Source organism: Pagrus major, chromosome 6 (assembly GCF_040436345.1).
Source record: "Pagrus major chromosome 6, Pma_NU_1.0".
In the NCBI taxonomy this organism is placed as follows: domain Eukaryota; kingdom Metazoa; phylum Chordata; class Actinopteri; order Spariformes; family Sparidae; genus Pagrus; species Pagrus major.
The window spans coordinates 34645835-34662163 of NC_133220.1; the positions used below are offsets into that span (position 1 = coordinate 34645835).

Here is a 16329-nt window from a genome sequence, read left to right on the forward strand (position 1 = left end):
TGTAAGCTATTAGCTCAGTCAGCTGTTAGCTTCATTAGCTGTTAGCTCTTATGCTGTTGGGCTCGAAACAAACGGCAACAACATCCCCCACTTGGGAATGACACATAATGTACTTATGACAAACAGACAATCCCGAATGATAAATGTATCTGACTACTTCTGACTACGTTGATTACGACAGAATGCGCCTTCTCATGCTGTTACCATAGTTATCTCCCTCCACAGCGCTGTGTCAGTGCTAGTTACAATCTAGCTTCTCAGAGCAAGACATAAAGTTATGAGAATTGTTCCACGATACCGGTTAATCTTTTCCCTCAGTCACAAACTTTTTGCTGGCAGGACTTTGCAAATATGTTGTGCTGGTTATACCAGAGGGCACTGAAAACTACTGATAATGGGAGGAGGAGAGTTAGTTAGCAGCAGGTGACCAGCAGAGTCCTGCACACCGCAGTGTGGCATTTTAGCAGCGCATAGAGAAACTGTCTATTTTTCTTTTTTTTTTTTTTTTTTTTTTTTTTTTTATTAATGTTTTTATTCATTTGACAGGTAAAAGTACATACAGTGAAAAATAAGGATTTTTTTCTTTTTTTTCCAAAAACAACAACCACTTATTCCCTCCCTTTCCCAGCCCTCCCCAATCCTACAAAATTTGGCACAGATCAGTAATAACACACATCCTTCCTTCTTACCGTAAACAGACATGCAAATATAAAAGTGCCTAGACAATTAAGAGAGAGTAATAAAAATAAAATAAAATAAAAAAATAAGAAACACCACAAAACTGAGAAGTAATATTTTCAATGGGTTGAGATGAGATAAGGAAGGAAAGGAAATTCAAAAGTCAGTTGTCAGAAGTGAACATTTCACTTGTCCTGTAGTGTCTTTAATTTAGCTATGTAACTAATCATGCAGCCCCAAACCGAATCAAATTTTCCAGGTGTCCCCCTCAGATCGTATTTGATTTTCTCCAGATCTAAGTATAGCATGAGGTCCTTAAGCCACACGGAAGCTTTGGGGGCAACTGGTGCCTTCCATTCCAACAAAATTCTTCTACGTGCTAATAAAGAAGCAAAGGCGATATTATCCTTAAACTTTTTCCTAATTGTTTGGTCTGATACTACTCCAAAAATAGCCAATTCTGGACAAGGTGTCAATTCCATATTTAGTGCCTCTGCAAGATGTTTAAAAACAGCCGTCCAGTAAACTTGCAGACGGGGACACGACCAAAACATGTGGGTCATGTTTGCTGGTGACAAGTGACACCTATTGCATGTGTCTGCAACATTGGGATAAATTTTGGAAAGTTTGGAATTGGTCAAATAAATACGATGGACAACCTTAAATTGTATCAGATTAAGCCTGGAGCAAGATGTGCTGTTATTTACACGAATTAATGCTGAGTCCCAGTCACCGTCATCGATAACCCTGCCAAGTTCTTGTTCCCAGTCTTTCTTGATTTTATCAAGAGATGTCTCTTTGAGATGGGATATTAAGGTGTACATTTTTGAGATAAGGCCTTTCTGATTTGTGGGAATTTCCAAAATTGATTCAATTACTGAGTTAGGAGGGATATTGGGGAAACAGGTACTATTGGATTTAACAAAGTTACGAACCTGGAAGTATCGGAATAGGTGAGACTTGGGAAGGTTAAATTTTCCACATAATTCGCTGAAGCTAGCGAAGACATTGTTAATATATAGATCACTTAGCCTGACAAGGCCTGAGCGCTGCCATAGAGAAAATGCATTATCAATGTTGGGAGGGAGGAAGAGATGATTGTTATGTATGGGGCTGTGATTAGACAATCCTTTGAGTCCAAAAGTACATCTAAATTGGAACCAAATTTTAAGGGTGGAGACGACAATTGGGTTACATGTATATTTGGATGATTGAAAGGGCAATTTTGATGTAAGTAGAGCTAGGAGTGATGTAGAACAGGATTTAGCTTCTAGTTTACACCAGATTAATTCAGGTTCACGAATCCAGAGAGTCATTTTGCTTATGTTAGCTGCCCAATAGTAGAGTCTTAGGTCAGGGAGTGACAAACCACCAACGGACTTATGCCTTTGTAAAAACTCTCTCCTTATCCTGGCGGTCTTGCCCTTCCATATAAAAGATGAAATTTGCTTATTTATAGCACGAAAAAAGGAATTGGGTAAAAAGATCGGCAAGCATTGGAAAAGATACAAAAAACGTGGAAGCACGTTCATTTTGATGCAATTTACCCTGCCTGCTATAGTTATATGCAAATTACACCATCTTTCCAGATCTGATTTAAGCTTGTCGATTAGGGGTGAAAAGTTGTTCTTGTAAAGATCTGACATCTTGCGGCAGATATGCACACCTAAATATTTAAAGCTGCTTTTAGACACTTTAAATGGTAAAGACACATCGGGGATCCCAAGGGCTAAGTTATTTACAGGAAAACATTCGCTTTTTGAGAAGTTCAACTTATAACCGGAAAATGCTCCAAAGTTGTTAAGCAATTCAATTATCTTGGGGATGGTGGTTACTGGATCAGAAATAAACAATAGTAGATCGTCCGCATACAAGGAAAGTGTATGTTCCAAACCACATCTGTGGATTCCTTTACTAAAATTGGCCGATTTAAGTACGATAGATAAAGGTTCGATTGCCACAGCAAACAATAGTGGACTCAGAGGGCACCCTTGGCGGGTTCCTCTGTTGAGTGTGAAATATTGGGATTTCATCCCATTAGTGCTTACGGACGCTTTAGGGGAAGAGTATAAAAGTGAGATCCAGGATATATACTTAGACCCAATGCAGAACCTCTTCAAGACCTCCAACAGATAACTCCACTCCACCCGATCGAAAGCCTTCTCCGCATCCAGGGAGACCACCACTTCTGGTGTCTCCCTGGACGCGGGAGAGAAAAGAAGGTCGAGGAGGCGGCGGACATTGGAAAAAGAGTGTCGGTTTTTCATAAACCCGGTTTGGTCGGGTGAAATGATGCTCGGCATAATTGATTCAAGTCGTAAGGCCAGTGCCTTAGCTAAAATCTTATAATCGGCATTTAAGAGGGAGATAGGACGGTAAGAGCTACAATCAGAATCTTCTTTACCCGGCTTTAATAATAAGGTTATAGATGCCTCGGTGAGAGTTTGAGGCAGAGCACCCCGGTCCAGAGAGTCATTGAACATGTCTAAGAGGAGAGGAATTAATTTATCAGCAAATTTTTTAAAAAACTCTATAGGGTAACCATCTGGGCCAGGGGCCCTGCCACTTTGCATTAGTTTAACTGAGTTTGCTAATTCACGAAATTCTAAGGGTCGATCCATTTCGCTCTTCTGAGTAGAAGAAATGGGTGGGAAATTTAGGTTATCCAGGAAGCTCATCATGTTTGTTTTGTCAGTTGGGGATTGTGAAGTATATAGTTCAGAATAAAATGTTTTAAAGGTTTCATTTATGACGGATGGCACTACTGTAAGTTCACCTGAAGGAGTTCTAATCTGTTTAATTTGCTGGGATATTGATTGGCTTTTTATTAGGCGTGACAGATGGCGTCCTGCCTTCTCACCGTGCTCGTAAAGAAATCCACGTGAACGTAAGAGTAATTTTTCAGTTTCTTGCGTTGACAGCAAGTTATAGTCCATTTGAAGGTTTTGTCTCTCTTTGTCTAATTCAGGGGATGGAGATGTTGATAATTTTCTGTCCAATTCTGTTATGCTTTCCATGAGTTGTTCCTGTTTTTGTTTTTTGAGTTTATTCAGTCTTGCAGAATAAGATATAATCTCTCCTCGGACTACCACTTTTAATGTCTCCCACAGTAAAGATGAGGATATGAGATTGGACTTGTTGGTAACAAGAAAATCATCGATTACTTTGGAGATTGTTTGGCAAAAGTCATCATCGTTTAGCAATGTACAATTCAGCCTCCATGGAGGGCGTGTCTTTTGTAAAAGTGTAAACGAAAGGTCGAGTAGCACTGGAGCATGATCAGATACCACTATCGTTGAGTATTCTATGTTATCGACAACAGGAAGAAAATAATTATCAATGTAAAAGTAATCAATTCTTGAGAATGTTTTATGGACCTGAGAGTAAAAAGAAAATTCTTTTTTATCAGGATAGAGAAAGCGCCAGGGATCCAAACCTCCTATTTGATCCATAAACGTTGAAATTGCTTTGGCAACTTTAGAAGGGGAGACCTGCCGTGGGCCGGATTTGTCTAGCAAAGGGTTTATAGTACAGTTAAGGTCGCCTCCTAAGATTAAGTGGTGGGAAGTTAAGTCTGGTAAAAGTGAGGTTACTTTCCTAATAAATGCCTCATCATCCCAATTGGGTGCATAGAGATTAACAAGAACAACAGGTACATTAATAAGGGAGCCTGAGACTATAACAAACCGGCCTTGGTGGTCAGCTATGACGTTTGTTGGGTAAAACTGTATTTTTTTATGTATCAAAATCGCTGTACCCCTTGCTTTGCTACTAAAATTGGAGTGAAAACTTTGGCCAACCCATGAAGCCTTTAACCTATGGTGATCCTTAGCAATCAAATGCGTCTCCTGTAAAAAAGCTATTTCTGTTTTAAGATGTTTTAAGTGAGAAAATACTCTACCCCTTTTTACTGGGCCATTGATCCCTTTAACATTCCAAGAGACAAATCTCAGACAAGATACCCCTTTTTTTGTAGTATTAGCCATAAACAAATTTGTAAGTATATGGAAGGAGAAAACACTGCTTTGTAGAAGGACGTAGTGTTACAAACGTACAAACAAAAATATAAATAAAAGCAAATCTGTAGGATCCCCCACCCCAGTACCCCAAAACAAAAACCCTTAGAACAGGGAACAAATAAACACACCAAGACCTCCCTAAGCTTGTCCTAAGAACGAGAACTAGCAGCGGGACTCCATAGACTCTGTTACTTCCATGTGACATAAATCTGTGAACTAAACACTCACCAAGCAGACAGGGCTCCTATATCTACAAGTGTGTCTACAATGTGCATTTAGGCGCAAAATAAGAAGATATAGATGGGGGCAGTAATACACCCATATCAGCATTCAAATTACTAAGAAATAACCTAAGTAGCCCCTTGGAATTACATCTTGTCCATATCAAATAAAAAGAAAAAAAGAAAATAAAAATGTAGATTTACAATAAAAAAAGTTAGTCTAATAGCTTTCAGGGGGAAAGAGGAGAGGAGAAAAAAAAATATTTCAATTACAGAACTGACTGATGTGGTGCCAGTGCCACATCATGTTATTCGGATGAATAATAGCTTGGATACAATAAAGTACAAAGTTTTACTGGCGCATCTGTTCCATACCTGATTGTTTATAAACGTCCAAACTTGACCGTGCACTGGGACCAGATAAAGCCAGCATCCTCAATAAGACCACTAACCAGTGGGAGCAATACGCTCGTTGTAAAAGTCCTGGGCTTTTTGTGGAGAGTCAAAGTAAAAGTTCTCATTTCGGAACGAGACCTGGAGACGGGCAGGATGCAGCAGGCGGAATTTGATTCCTTTCACGTAGAGAGAGTGTTTGATGGCGTTGAATGCAGCCCGTTTTTTAGCCAGAGCAGCGCTGATGTCTGGATACACCCTCAGCTCGGAGCCGCGGTAATTCATCTTGTGTTGTCTGGCCCATCGGAGGACTTGCTCTTTCTCTTGGAAGCGGAGGAATTTGACGATGAAGGCTCTTGGTTTCCCCGCGCCGGCATCACCTGGTCTGGGGCCGAGGGAGCGGTGAGCTCTCTCTATCTCGGGAGGGCTGTCGAAAACGTCGGGCCCCGTCACCGCCATCAGCAGGTTGGAAACAAACTTTGTCGGGTCTTGGTCTCTCTCGCTCCCTTCGGGTATGTTGATAATCCGCAAATTAGAGCGCCTGGACCGGTTCTCGAGGTCGTCCACTCGTTCCAGGAGCACCGTGGCTTGGGATTGCAAGGTCTTAACCGCGGCTTCCATCTCTGTGATTTTTTCGAAGTTTTCACTCACCACAACTTCAGTAGTAGTGAGGCGGTTGTTAAATGACGTCACCTGCTGACCTAGTGAATCCACTGACTGCTTCAGAGATTCAGTTGATTGTTGAATCAGGATAGCCATGTCAGCTTTGAAGCTATCACGTTGTTTGTTGAAAAGAGCCTCGAGGTCGGTCATGGTGACTGGGTCGGAGTGGCCTCCGCTGTCGGCGCTTCTGTCCCCCGGGTCTGGAAGCTCCGGCGTGGCGGCGGCGGCGGCGGCGGCCATGCTAGCTAGCTTAGATGAAATGCTAGCTGCCCGAGTTGTTACTGACGGTTGAGGATTAGAGTTTGAAGAGCTCATTACGTCGCAATACTCTTTCCCACAAAAAATAAGTAATGCACGAGTCAGCCCTAGGAGAAGCACTGTAAAACTGGTAGACTTGAAAGGTAAATGAAAAGTTCGGCTGGAGCTCCCTGCTCGCACGTCTGCTCTCTACCTCATCAAACCGGAAGTCTCCTGAAACTGTCTATTTTTCTGATTGGCTCTTCTGATGTTTATAGAGACCACTGATCAAACTATTTACAACATACATTGGCAGATAACGATCAGTGTCCGATCAATCAGAGCACCCTTGGTTTAGATATATTATCTTAGCCCTTAAATTGGAAGAAAAAAATATTTTATTTTCTTTCTTTTTAAAAAATTTGCAAAAAGCAAAACAAAAAAGAAGAAATATCTACACCGATCAGCCACAACATTAAAACCATCTGCTTATTATTGTGCTGGTTCCCCTTGTAAAGCCAAACATTTCTGACCGGTCAAGGCATGGTCATAAGACCTCTGGGGTTGTCCTGTGGTGTCTGGTGCTGGGACGTTTGTAGTGAATCCTTTGGGTCCTGTATGTTGGGGGGGGTGAGGCCTCCATGGATTGGACATGGATCAGACTTGTTCCGGCTAGTCCCACAGATGCTCGATCGGATTGGGATCTGGGGATTTGGAGGCCAGGTCGACACCTCTAAGTATTTGTCACATCCTCAAGCTATTTCTGGCAGGCATTCTGATTGAAAATGGCACTATATTGGAAAAGCGATAGAGCCCACAAAGCATTGGTGTGTTGCTTTAGGTACCAGTAACTCAATGAAATACCAAATACCAAATACCACTCAGGGTCTTTTTGTAATGAAGAGTGATAAAAACACGACAGTGATGGCTTATCAAAGCGTTAAACACTGCACAGCAGTTCATGATACTATTAAGAATATTTTGACAGCTCTGGAAAGTCACACTGTCCAACTTTTGTCACAATGATTGCGAGGTAAACAGTCAAATTACATCACTCATGTTACATCTTAATCTATAAGACTATGTCCATGTACAGTGTGGGCACAAAAATTTGCCAGTTTTTGCCAGATAACACTGCACACTGTACATCCGGAGCTCCTCAGTGCCAACACTGAAATGTATAAGGGGTGCCACGTTTTGCACTAATGTTGGTCTACACTAGTGGTTCCCAAACCGTTTCCAACCCTTATAATAAACTTGAAACTGATTCTATGATCCATGGGTTCATGAGAATTTGGGGTAGAATAAAAACAGGTCACAGGTCTAAAAAGAAAAGACTGAGAAACATCAGTTCTAGATGAAACTATGCAAATGTTCTTAGTAGAACAGGTTTACATACTTTAATTTTCAAAAAACACATTATTTTCCTCATATGGTGCATTGCTGCAGCTTCCCTTTTCACACTGTGTCTTGATCGCCCTGTTTTAGCTACAGAGTGAGACATCTCACCTCTGTTCAGTCTGTGGTGAGAGTTGCACATGCGCATTACTTAACGGCAAGATTTAGCCAATCAGAGGCAGAGTAGGGCGGGTCATGCCAAGCAAGGTAGTGTGATCTAAAATGATGCCACAGCAGCAGTAGCAACTGTATGTTTGCTGACTGACTGGAGTGTATATATTTTATTATAAATATATAAAAATATATATTTATATAACGCCTGTTACGTAGTGATGCACATGAGTTACGGGAGTAAAGGCTCGACTCCAAACCAGGTGTTTCAGGTAGTGCAGGAGCAGCGTTTTCTGTAGGAGAGAGTAACTCCCTTTGGCGTGGACTTTAGGCTTTTTCTCTTTGCAGAACTTTTACATGCACAAAAATGCTTTGAAATGCTGCAGAATATGACCTCTTTAAATGAAAATGCCTTCAGTTTTTAAATACCCACTGGTTGAACCATACAGGACTGTTTTGCACTATCTCAGAAAAAATAACAATCCTTAGTATCCTTAGTTTCTCATGTGAGCAATAGAAATGCATTATGGGAGGAACAGGAGATTGGAAAATCCAGGGATGTATATATGTGGGGAAAACACTGCACAGAGCCCAATGTTGAGACTAGAAGCAGTGATTCACTAATGCCGGGCTGTTAATGAAGGGGTTTGTGTGCCTCTAAGCTCAAAGGCATATTGGTAGTGGAGGCGTATTGAATCAGCGCTGACCCGCAAGGTTAACTCTTTGGCGAAGGGAGAGGAGAGCAGCGTGCCCAGAGGCTATCGATTCACAATCACTCATCTGTTTGGCCTTCCTTATCTTCCACTCTGACACCAGCTCAAGTATGCATTTGATTTTACTTTCCCTCTCTCCTCGTCACTCACTTTCTCTTTTTTCCTCTCGTGTTTTCAGCCCTCGGCACTGTTCTACGCAGCATCGCCTTTTTTTAAGCATTTGCCTCAATTTGGACATTCAGATAAGGCTTTTCTGTTCTTCAGCACATTTTATTATAATGACTCTCTATAATGCTGCATGGCACCCGTCTTTCTCTTCGTCCATCCTGACAATTCTTTTTGTTCAGCTGGGAAAAAGTAAGCTGCTTAACTTCATATTCACTGCTACCCTTCAATTGAATGGGTGATAATTGCCGGGTGGAAGGTGTCTCGGCTTGATGCAATAGGTGTTAATCCGTTCACCATCCCAGATGACGCAAGGACAAAGTAATGTGTGTGGGGTTTGATCTACAGCTCTTTGTTCAATACTTCAATGCCCACTGCACACACACACACACACACACACACACACACACACACACACACACACACAGAGGAAAGGGCTGATGTTCAGTTGCTAAGTTGCAGTTGGTCAATTGACTCTGCAGTAGACCCGGGTTTTTATCACCTCGGCTCGGCTTTGATCTAAACTTAAGACCGGGGTGAACACGCTAAATTCCGCCATGCAAAGTGAAGACGTGTTATCAACAATCGGTGGTGGTGTGTAAATAAAGATGGAGTTTGGGATGCGGTCTATTCAAGGACGTTTTATTACTGGACACAGTGTTGGAGGTGGAGCCCTGTTCATTCCTATGAAAGCTGCTCAGTGGTGTTTTGAAGCCAATAAAGCTTGACTTCCCAGCTGTGAAAATACCTTGAGCACCGACCGAGCCGGCTACCTTCTGGTTTAGCGCCTGGCTAACTTGAATGGGAAGAAAACGCTTCTTTCACAATGGGTGTATTATTGTTTTCTCTTCTGTTACAACTGTTTCGTGACATGCTGCAGTGACATGCTACAGTGACATGCTGCAGTGACGTACAATGTAACTCTTCAGATAAAAATCACAGATGGGCTGCCTTGTCTTTGTTCTGGAGCTTTCCCTTCCAGTCTGGAGAGAAAGGGGGGTAACCTGTGTCACTAGAGGTGTGGTCTCAAACGATCCCTGAATTGGACCAGAACCTAGGATTCATCGGTCAAGGTGGAAGGCTGAGCCAAGCTTAATACCATGTCTTCATCTGTGGCAGATTGAAAGCATTCTTTCACCCTGCAGTTTACAGTTGTTCAGTTTATGGTGAGATGTGAAACAAATATTGGATGATTGGAGGAAAATCAGGCAACATTTGTGTGCCTGTGTTTCAGAAGTGGCTTACAAACTAAAAGTTCCTCAAATGACGTAACTCCAGCAGACAGATAGACCTGACTCAGTCATACTGTTGGTCCTCTGGAGTGGAACATTTGGACCACAAAGCCCTGAAAGGGGGAGATTAAATGTAGGTGTTTAAAGTGGCTGTAATCAATATTGTTGTAATAACAATGTATGCCATGACACTGTGTGGCTATGTGAAAGGGTCAGCTTTAGGGCTGAAGCTATAGAGAATCTTCAGCTCCCCTCGGCTTTACTGAGCTGAGCTCATTGTTAAGCCTTGTGGCCCACAGCCTTATTCTTTTGGTTGATTGTCAACACTCCCTTTGCAACATTTTTGGCCTCGGCAGGCAACTATTTTTAAGTGAAATAGCTCTTGACACCCACTACACACCACATGCACATCATACCACATCAGCACCAAACAGCAGACATACACAGTTAGAGACTAGCTGGTGAACAACATTTAGCAGCTGAAGAGACAGATGTGTCCTTCAGGAGTTAATGGAAACCAAGAACTGAGCAAAAACAGAGTTGAGAGAATATTGGACTTTCAGATGGCCAGAAACATGACTGATATGAGGATGTTTCTCCAAAGGTTCTGAATGTTTAAATTGTTTTGTTAAGAAAAGTTTCTGATACACAAAAATGTGTGTAGTTACTAAAAAATTAATGAGCAATGAATCAGGGATGACCCTATAATGAATTAAATGTTAGTGTATAATACAAGGACTATATAGTTTATATTAAACTTGTTGTGGAAGATGCTGTATGGATGCAGAGACAGAGGATAATCAAGTCAAGTCTGCAGCTTATGTTGATTGTTGATTGTCCAGCCTCAGCTGGAAGTTACATCGCAATGTTGCTCCCATGTGGACATTAGGCTAACGTTACTTATGTAGGAGGGATGTGGGAGGGAGCTGGGCAAACTGCTGGGTAGCACGAACTCTACGAGACCCACGCTGAGTGTGACTTCTGCCTCACAACAATTACTAATCACGTTAGCCATTTTCATCTGAAGCTAACGTCTGCAGCCATAAATAATACAGCAAGCCCAGCTAATCAGTCATGATCTGAGGAGGCGCTGTCAACTTTGCCGTTTGCTGTATGCCAAAAGAAAACCAGGGAATGTGTTTAAATTGATCAAAAAGCTCTTAAACCTTTTGAAAAGTTCTGAAGTCTGAGTCAGTGGAATCAATCTGTCAATTAATCACATAAATGTCTACAGTCTACAGACAGCATATAAGTCTCAGTAAATCTACAAGCAAATGCACACGGTTGGACTTGCCCACACTGCACTCTTGAAGAAGTGATACAGGCAGAAACTTATGTAGTGTGCACTCAGTGAAATGTTTTTCACCCATCTCTACTTTCTGTACATGATGCTCCACTGAGTGCCACTGAAAAGGCTCCTAGCTTCAGCTGCGACTTACATGTAAATGTCAGCCTGATTGAGGTGAGCACGGCCCTGCTGAACTTAAAGCAAAGGCACCTGTCCTGCCCATAAGTATTCAGAGCAGGGAACTGTGGGTGATCTTTAGTAATGTTCCAGCTGATTGGTGTAGGACGGCAGGGGTGATTTGTTGGCATCACCTTAACCCGAAAAAAGAAGAGGAAAAAATCTGTGAGCCCATCTTATGCATTAACCAAGGATGAGAGGAAAGAGAGATGAGACTTACTCTTCTTTATCTCTTTCCTTCTCTTTTCTAAGTAGGCTTGAAGGTCACTGCGTATGAAACAATCCATAACAGATGTCGCTTTATAGAATCCGAGAGGAGACAAAAGGCATCTGCTGCTCTGTCGTGCTCTCTCTGAAACGGCCCTTTTCTCTTAATAACTCACCATCTTCTCATGTGACATTTCAATATTCACAGATACATGCTCGTCCTGCAGGCTTTTTATTGTCCAGCAACAGCCCGTGCAAAATGTCAATGCATTTGGCGCACTGACATGTTGTCAGGGCTGCACCCTCACGCTCATGTGGCCCACAGCACTGTTTTGTCCTTTTTTCCGATGCACCGTTTGGACATTGTTTGCACTCAGAATGGTTTTTAGGAGTAGACAAACAAGATGATCTCACACTGAACCACCAGCCACGGAGATGCTTGAATGGTGTCAAAATGGTGTCTGATTTATATTTGAACAAGTGCTTTTTTGTGTTAGTTTTAAAAAGCTTTGTTGAGGATAGTCAAAGTTAAAGGGCAATTTAGGCCTCCATTTCAGTGTAAACATATTCTCTTCACATGTTAAAAAATGCATTAGAAAACCCATACAGACATCTATGCACCCCCCCCCCCCAACCCTGTGGTTACCACTTGACAACTAACACTGAAACCTCCCTTACAGCTCTAACTGTCTACACTAGATGATTTCAGCCGTGTTATTGCCTAGATATACATCTGTTGGTCTTCATCTAAAGAACTGTAGCAGCGTAGCTTGCAATTCACTCAACATTTTTTTATTTTATTTTTTTTTAACAGAGTGTGAAGTGAGTGAGTTGTAAATATAAGAACAGAGGCCAAATGTAGTTCGTTGGTGTTGTTTATTTTGTTTCTTCGTGTGATAGCTTAATTTAATTTTAAAAACTAACTAATGTGAAATGTGATTCCCCTCAGAAAGGTAAAACATTTCCAGGCAAAATATTGCAAATATGACCTCAGTGTCCTCAGCGGTAGTTGGCATTTAAACTGAAGCGTAATGCCAAATGTGCATTATGTTTTGAGGGTCGGGGCAGGGGGGCAGTGGGTTTCCGGACCCAGGCACAGAAACCAACACAGTCTCACTAGCATCTTGCATCCACTGTCTGGTGTCTGCTGTACTCTGCAGCATTGGACAGGTGTCTCTACTTCAGAAAGATCTCCCAATGGAGCAATTTAGGCACATAAAAGGTGCATGAGCTAATGCACACTGGGCTGCATTCAAGAAAGTGACAATATGGCGGATGTTACACAAAGCCCGGGTTTTTTATACGAGTGAATGTGCCCTATTAGGAGTAGCGGTTGTGTTTTTTTCAGAGCTCCTGTGGTTAAGTGGCTGCTTTAATTAGGCAAACATTATTGTGCAGTCATTCAGTAGACACTGTTAAGTCAAACAACTCAGTTAAGCCTTGTACTCAGTACAAATGTGGCTTAATTGGGAGTTAAAAGTCTAACTGCCGGGTTTTCAAATCTAATCAGTATGCCTTTGAAAGGGCAATGTGCTCGGAGCAGCCTATGCTTGTGTTTGTAATGTCTCTGCTTGACACCCGCTTGATCTACGAGGCTGTTTTGGTTTGTTTTGGCTCGGTCGGAGCACTGCAGCTGATTGTATAGTAAAAAAGTATTACATTTGGGCCTGTCATGGCTGATTTTCTCCCCCTACTGAGTAAAGCTGGAGTGATGATGGCAAAATTAAATGGAATTGAATTGATAAAATGTGGTTATTAAAGAGCACAACAGTAAGGAGACAGCCATAACAGCAGCTACATACTTCTAAGCAAAGTCTTTAATTGTTTATAAGTGTTCAGCATTGAGATCTAATAGACCATGTGAAGGACATACATAGAATAGTGAAAAAAATAGTAAAACTTTTAAAGAACCTGCCTTCTATTTGACAACATTAAGATACTCTTACGGAGGAAAGAGATAGTAGCCTTAACATGGGAAATGATTGAATATAATGAATGCATCTGAAATTATTCACTTAATGAGTGAATGAAATGCAGCCACTGTTCACAGAATCAATACATGCAGGAACACATTACAATAAGGTACACAAAAATGTGAGTAATTACGGAGGAATAAGTGAGGAAAGAATCAGGAATGACCTGGTAATTAATAAAGCGTTAATAAGTAATTCCTTAGCAACTGATACAATGATATCATGAAGATACTATATTAATGATTATTTAGATAATGATTAGTTGACATATACCTGTGGATCAACAGCCACAGCTGCTGAGTGGCACAAACTAGTATGATTCATTAATTACTTATTACTTAATCATTAGTTACTCTTTTTGTGCTCCTTCAAGTAAAGTGAAACATCGTACTGAGTAGTTACTAAGTATTCCCTTATTTCTGCATGATCATTTACTGTGGTGGTCAATTCAACACATTAGCATACCTCAACAACTATATAGGTCAATTGCCAGTGACTCCCAAACGGCATATGTCTTTGCTTTTTTCATGTGCCTAATACTTCTCTAAACCAAAAGGCATGGCTATCATTACAAAGTGATAACATGACAAGGAATCAATTGTAAAAATATCTTTGAATTTATACTTTTGGGTGAATTTATCCTTTAATTTAATTATCATTATTGTCATTATCTCCTCACCCATATGCTGAAGTTTCATAGTTCACAAAACATTTCTGGAGCTTCACAGTAAAACATAGTTAGCTGGAGACTTGTTATAGAACATAAAACAACAAACAAACAAAAAAAACATAAAATGTCTTTCTACAGTTCCTGTAACAAAGTCTCCAGAAGCCTCGACATCCCAGACTGATTTGAAAAGACTATATTTAAGCCCCTTTTTAAGAAAAATCTTCACTATAGCTGCTAGGGTGACTCTCCATCACCACAAATGTGAGGAGATAATGACTGAAATTTCATTTTTGGGTGAAGTTGTCCTTCAAGGCCCTACAAGAAAAAAGTTTCTACAAGACTGTCCATGCAGATACCTGACTGTATAATATACAGATAAATAGATAATGGAAAACAAAACAAACAATAAAATACATAACATGCAGACAGTGAGACCCTCTTGGACCTGATGCGGGACTGATATGACCTTCAATGCAAACAATCGCTTACTGCTATCACAGGGGTGTACCCTAAACAACACAAACAGAAAACAACAACTACAAAGGGAGGGGGGGTTGGTAAGTGGGGACAGCTTCCATTGGGACAGGACAATAGAGAAGTGCATTAACAGCTTCTGTCTCGTGTCCCAGCAGAGGTGTCAGCTTCGTGGCATTGTGTTTAGCCTCCTGGCAGCGTGACCTTGTCTCACTGAACAGTGGCTATTAATTAGCCAAGCATGTGTGTGTGCGTGTGTGTGTGTGTGTGTGTGTGTGTGTGTGTGTGTGTGTGTGTGTGTGTGTGTGTGTGTGTGTGCTGGCGGGTAATAGGTGGGTGGCTGGAGGGGAAGAGGGTGTGAGTGGCATCGGTTCACAGTCTGCCTGCCTGCCTGGCTGGCTGTCTATATACGATCAATGAGCTGGAGGAAGGTGAGGAGGAAGGGCGGGAAGGGCGGATGGTGCTTTGGAGGCGAAGCATGTCTGTGAGGGCATTTTGACATTAAAGAGCTCTTTGAGCTATATGTTGTGGCCACACTTCCTCTTCTTCCTCTCGCCTCCTTACACAGCGTTGCCTCCCAGTGTTTCTGCTTCATAGATGATGATGTGCCTTGTTGGGCTTCATAGCTCCTCTGTGTATGTGTGTGTGTGTGTGTGTGTGTGTGTGTGCTACTGTCTTTCTCTGCCCTTGGCCGAGGCTCCAGAAAACATGAAGTCATGCTGTGCGGACTCCGTGAGCGAGTGATTTCTCTCTACTTTACTCTGATCGACATCTAGCCGGCACAAAAGCTCGCCGTCCCTCTCTGCTGCCCCCTCCCCCCATCTCCCCACCACGGCCTCCTCTTTCAATCCCTCCCAAACCACTCTTGCTCAAAACCCTTCTTTCTTTCATTCCCACCTTCCTTCCACCTACTTCATGGTCTTAATTCAGTCTGCCTAACCTTAACCCTTTGTCTATCTTACTTTGTTCTTTTCTTGAAACGAAATCCATCTCTTAGCTTTTTTTTGTCTTTTAATCAGCAAAGCAAAATTCAGCAATAGTCATGTAAGGGCCCTGACACACCAGGCTGACATTGTGTCCGGAACTATAGGGTTTTTAAAGTGGTGTGAAAATGGTCGGTAAAAGCTACTTTATCAGAACAACAGTTTGTTTGTTTGTTTGTTTGATTATTGAATCACAAACACAGACTAAACAAGCCAGTTGGCCATCAGCTGTAGTCTTTGTGATGTGCTCAAGTAAAGCTTTTTAGCAAGGACATGTGAGGCAACACAACATTCAGCCTCCATTGCCGTTGGTTCTTTGATGTCGGTTTGGTGTATCTGGGCCCCAAGTCTTATTGTCCCTCTTTTACATCCAAAACTTTCATCCACCATACAATTTGGATCAAAAACGCTCATCACATAATTTCATTTCAGTGAAATAATGAATGATATATTCATGTCCCACAGAATCATGAATATCCTGGTATGATTCCTTAATTGACCTAACAAAATATGAATAAACCCTTCTGGTCTAAAAAGTGATGCCATTGCTGAAGTGATTTCAAGCTGAATTCTTTGTAATGGTCAGCACTGGGCAATTCCACTGGTTTCAAAAAGAAGTCCGACCCGCTTCTCACTTGATTTCATACCTCAGTTAACACTTTCCCAAGGAGTTTATGGTCTCAGTCGCATGTTTCAAGTCTATTTCAATAAAGCATGATGTTCATGC

The 16329-nt window shown here is 41.6% G+C and overlaps 1 protein-coding gene across 1 annotated transcript in view; it reads left to right on the forward strand.

The window, feature by feature from the left end:
- The window catches only part of ptprga (protein tyrosine phosphatase receptor type Ga), a 507602-nt gene that overhangs the window by 78069 nt on the left and 413204 nt on the right, over nucleotides 1–16329 (forward strand). The window lies entirely within an intron of this gene.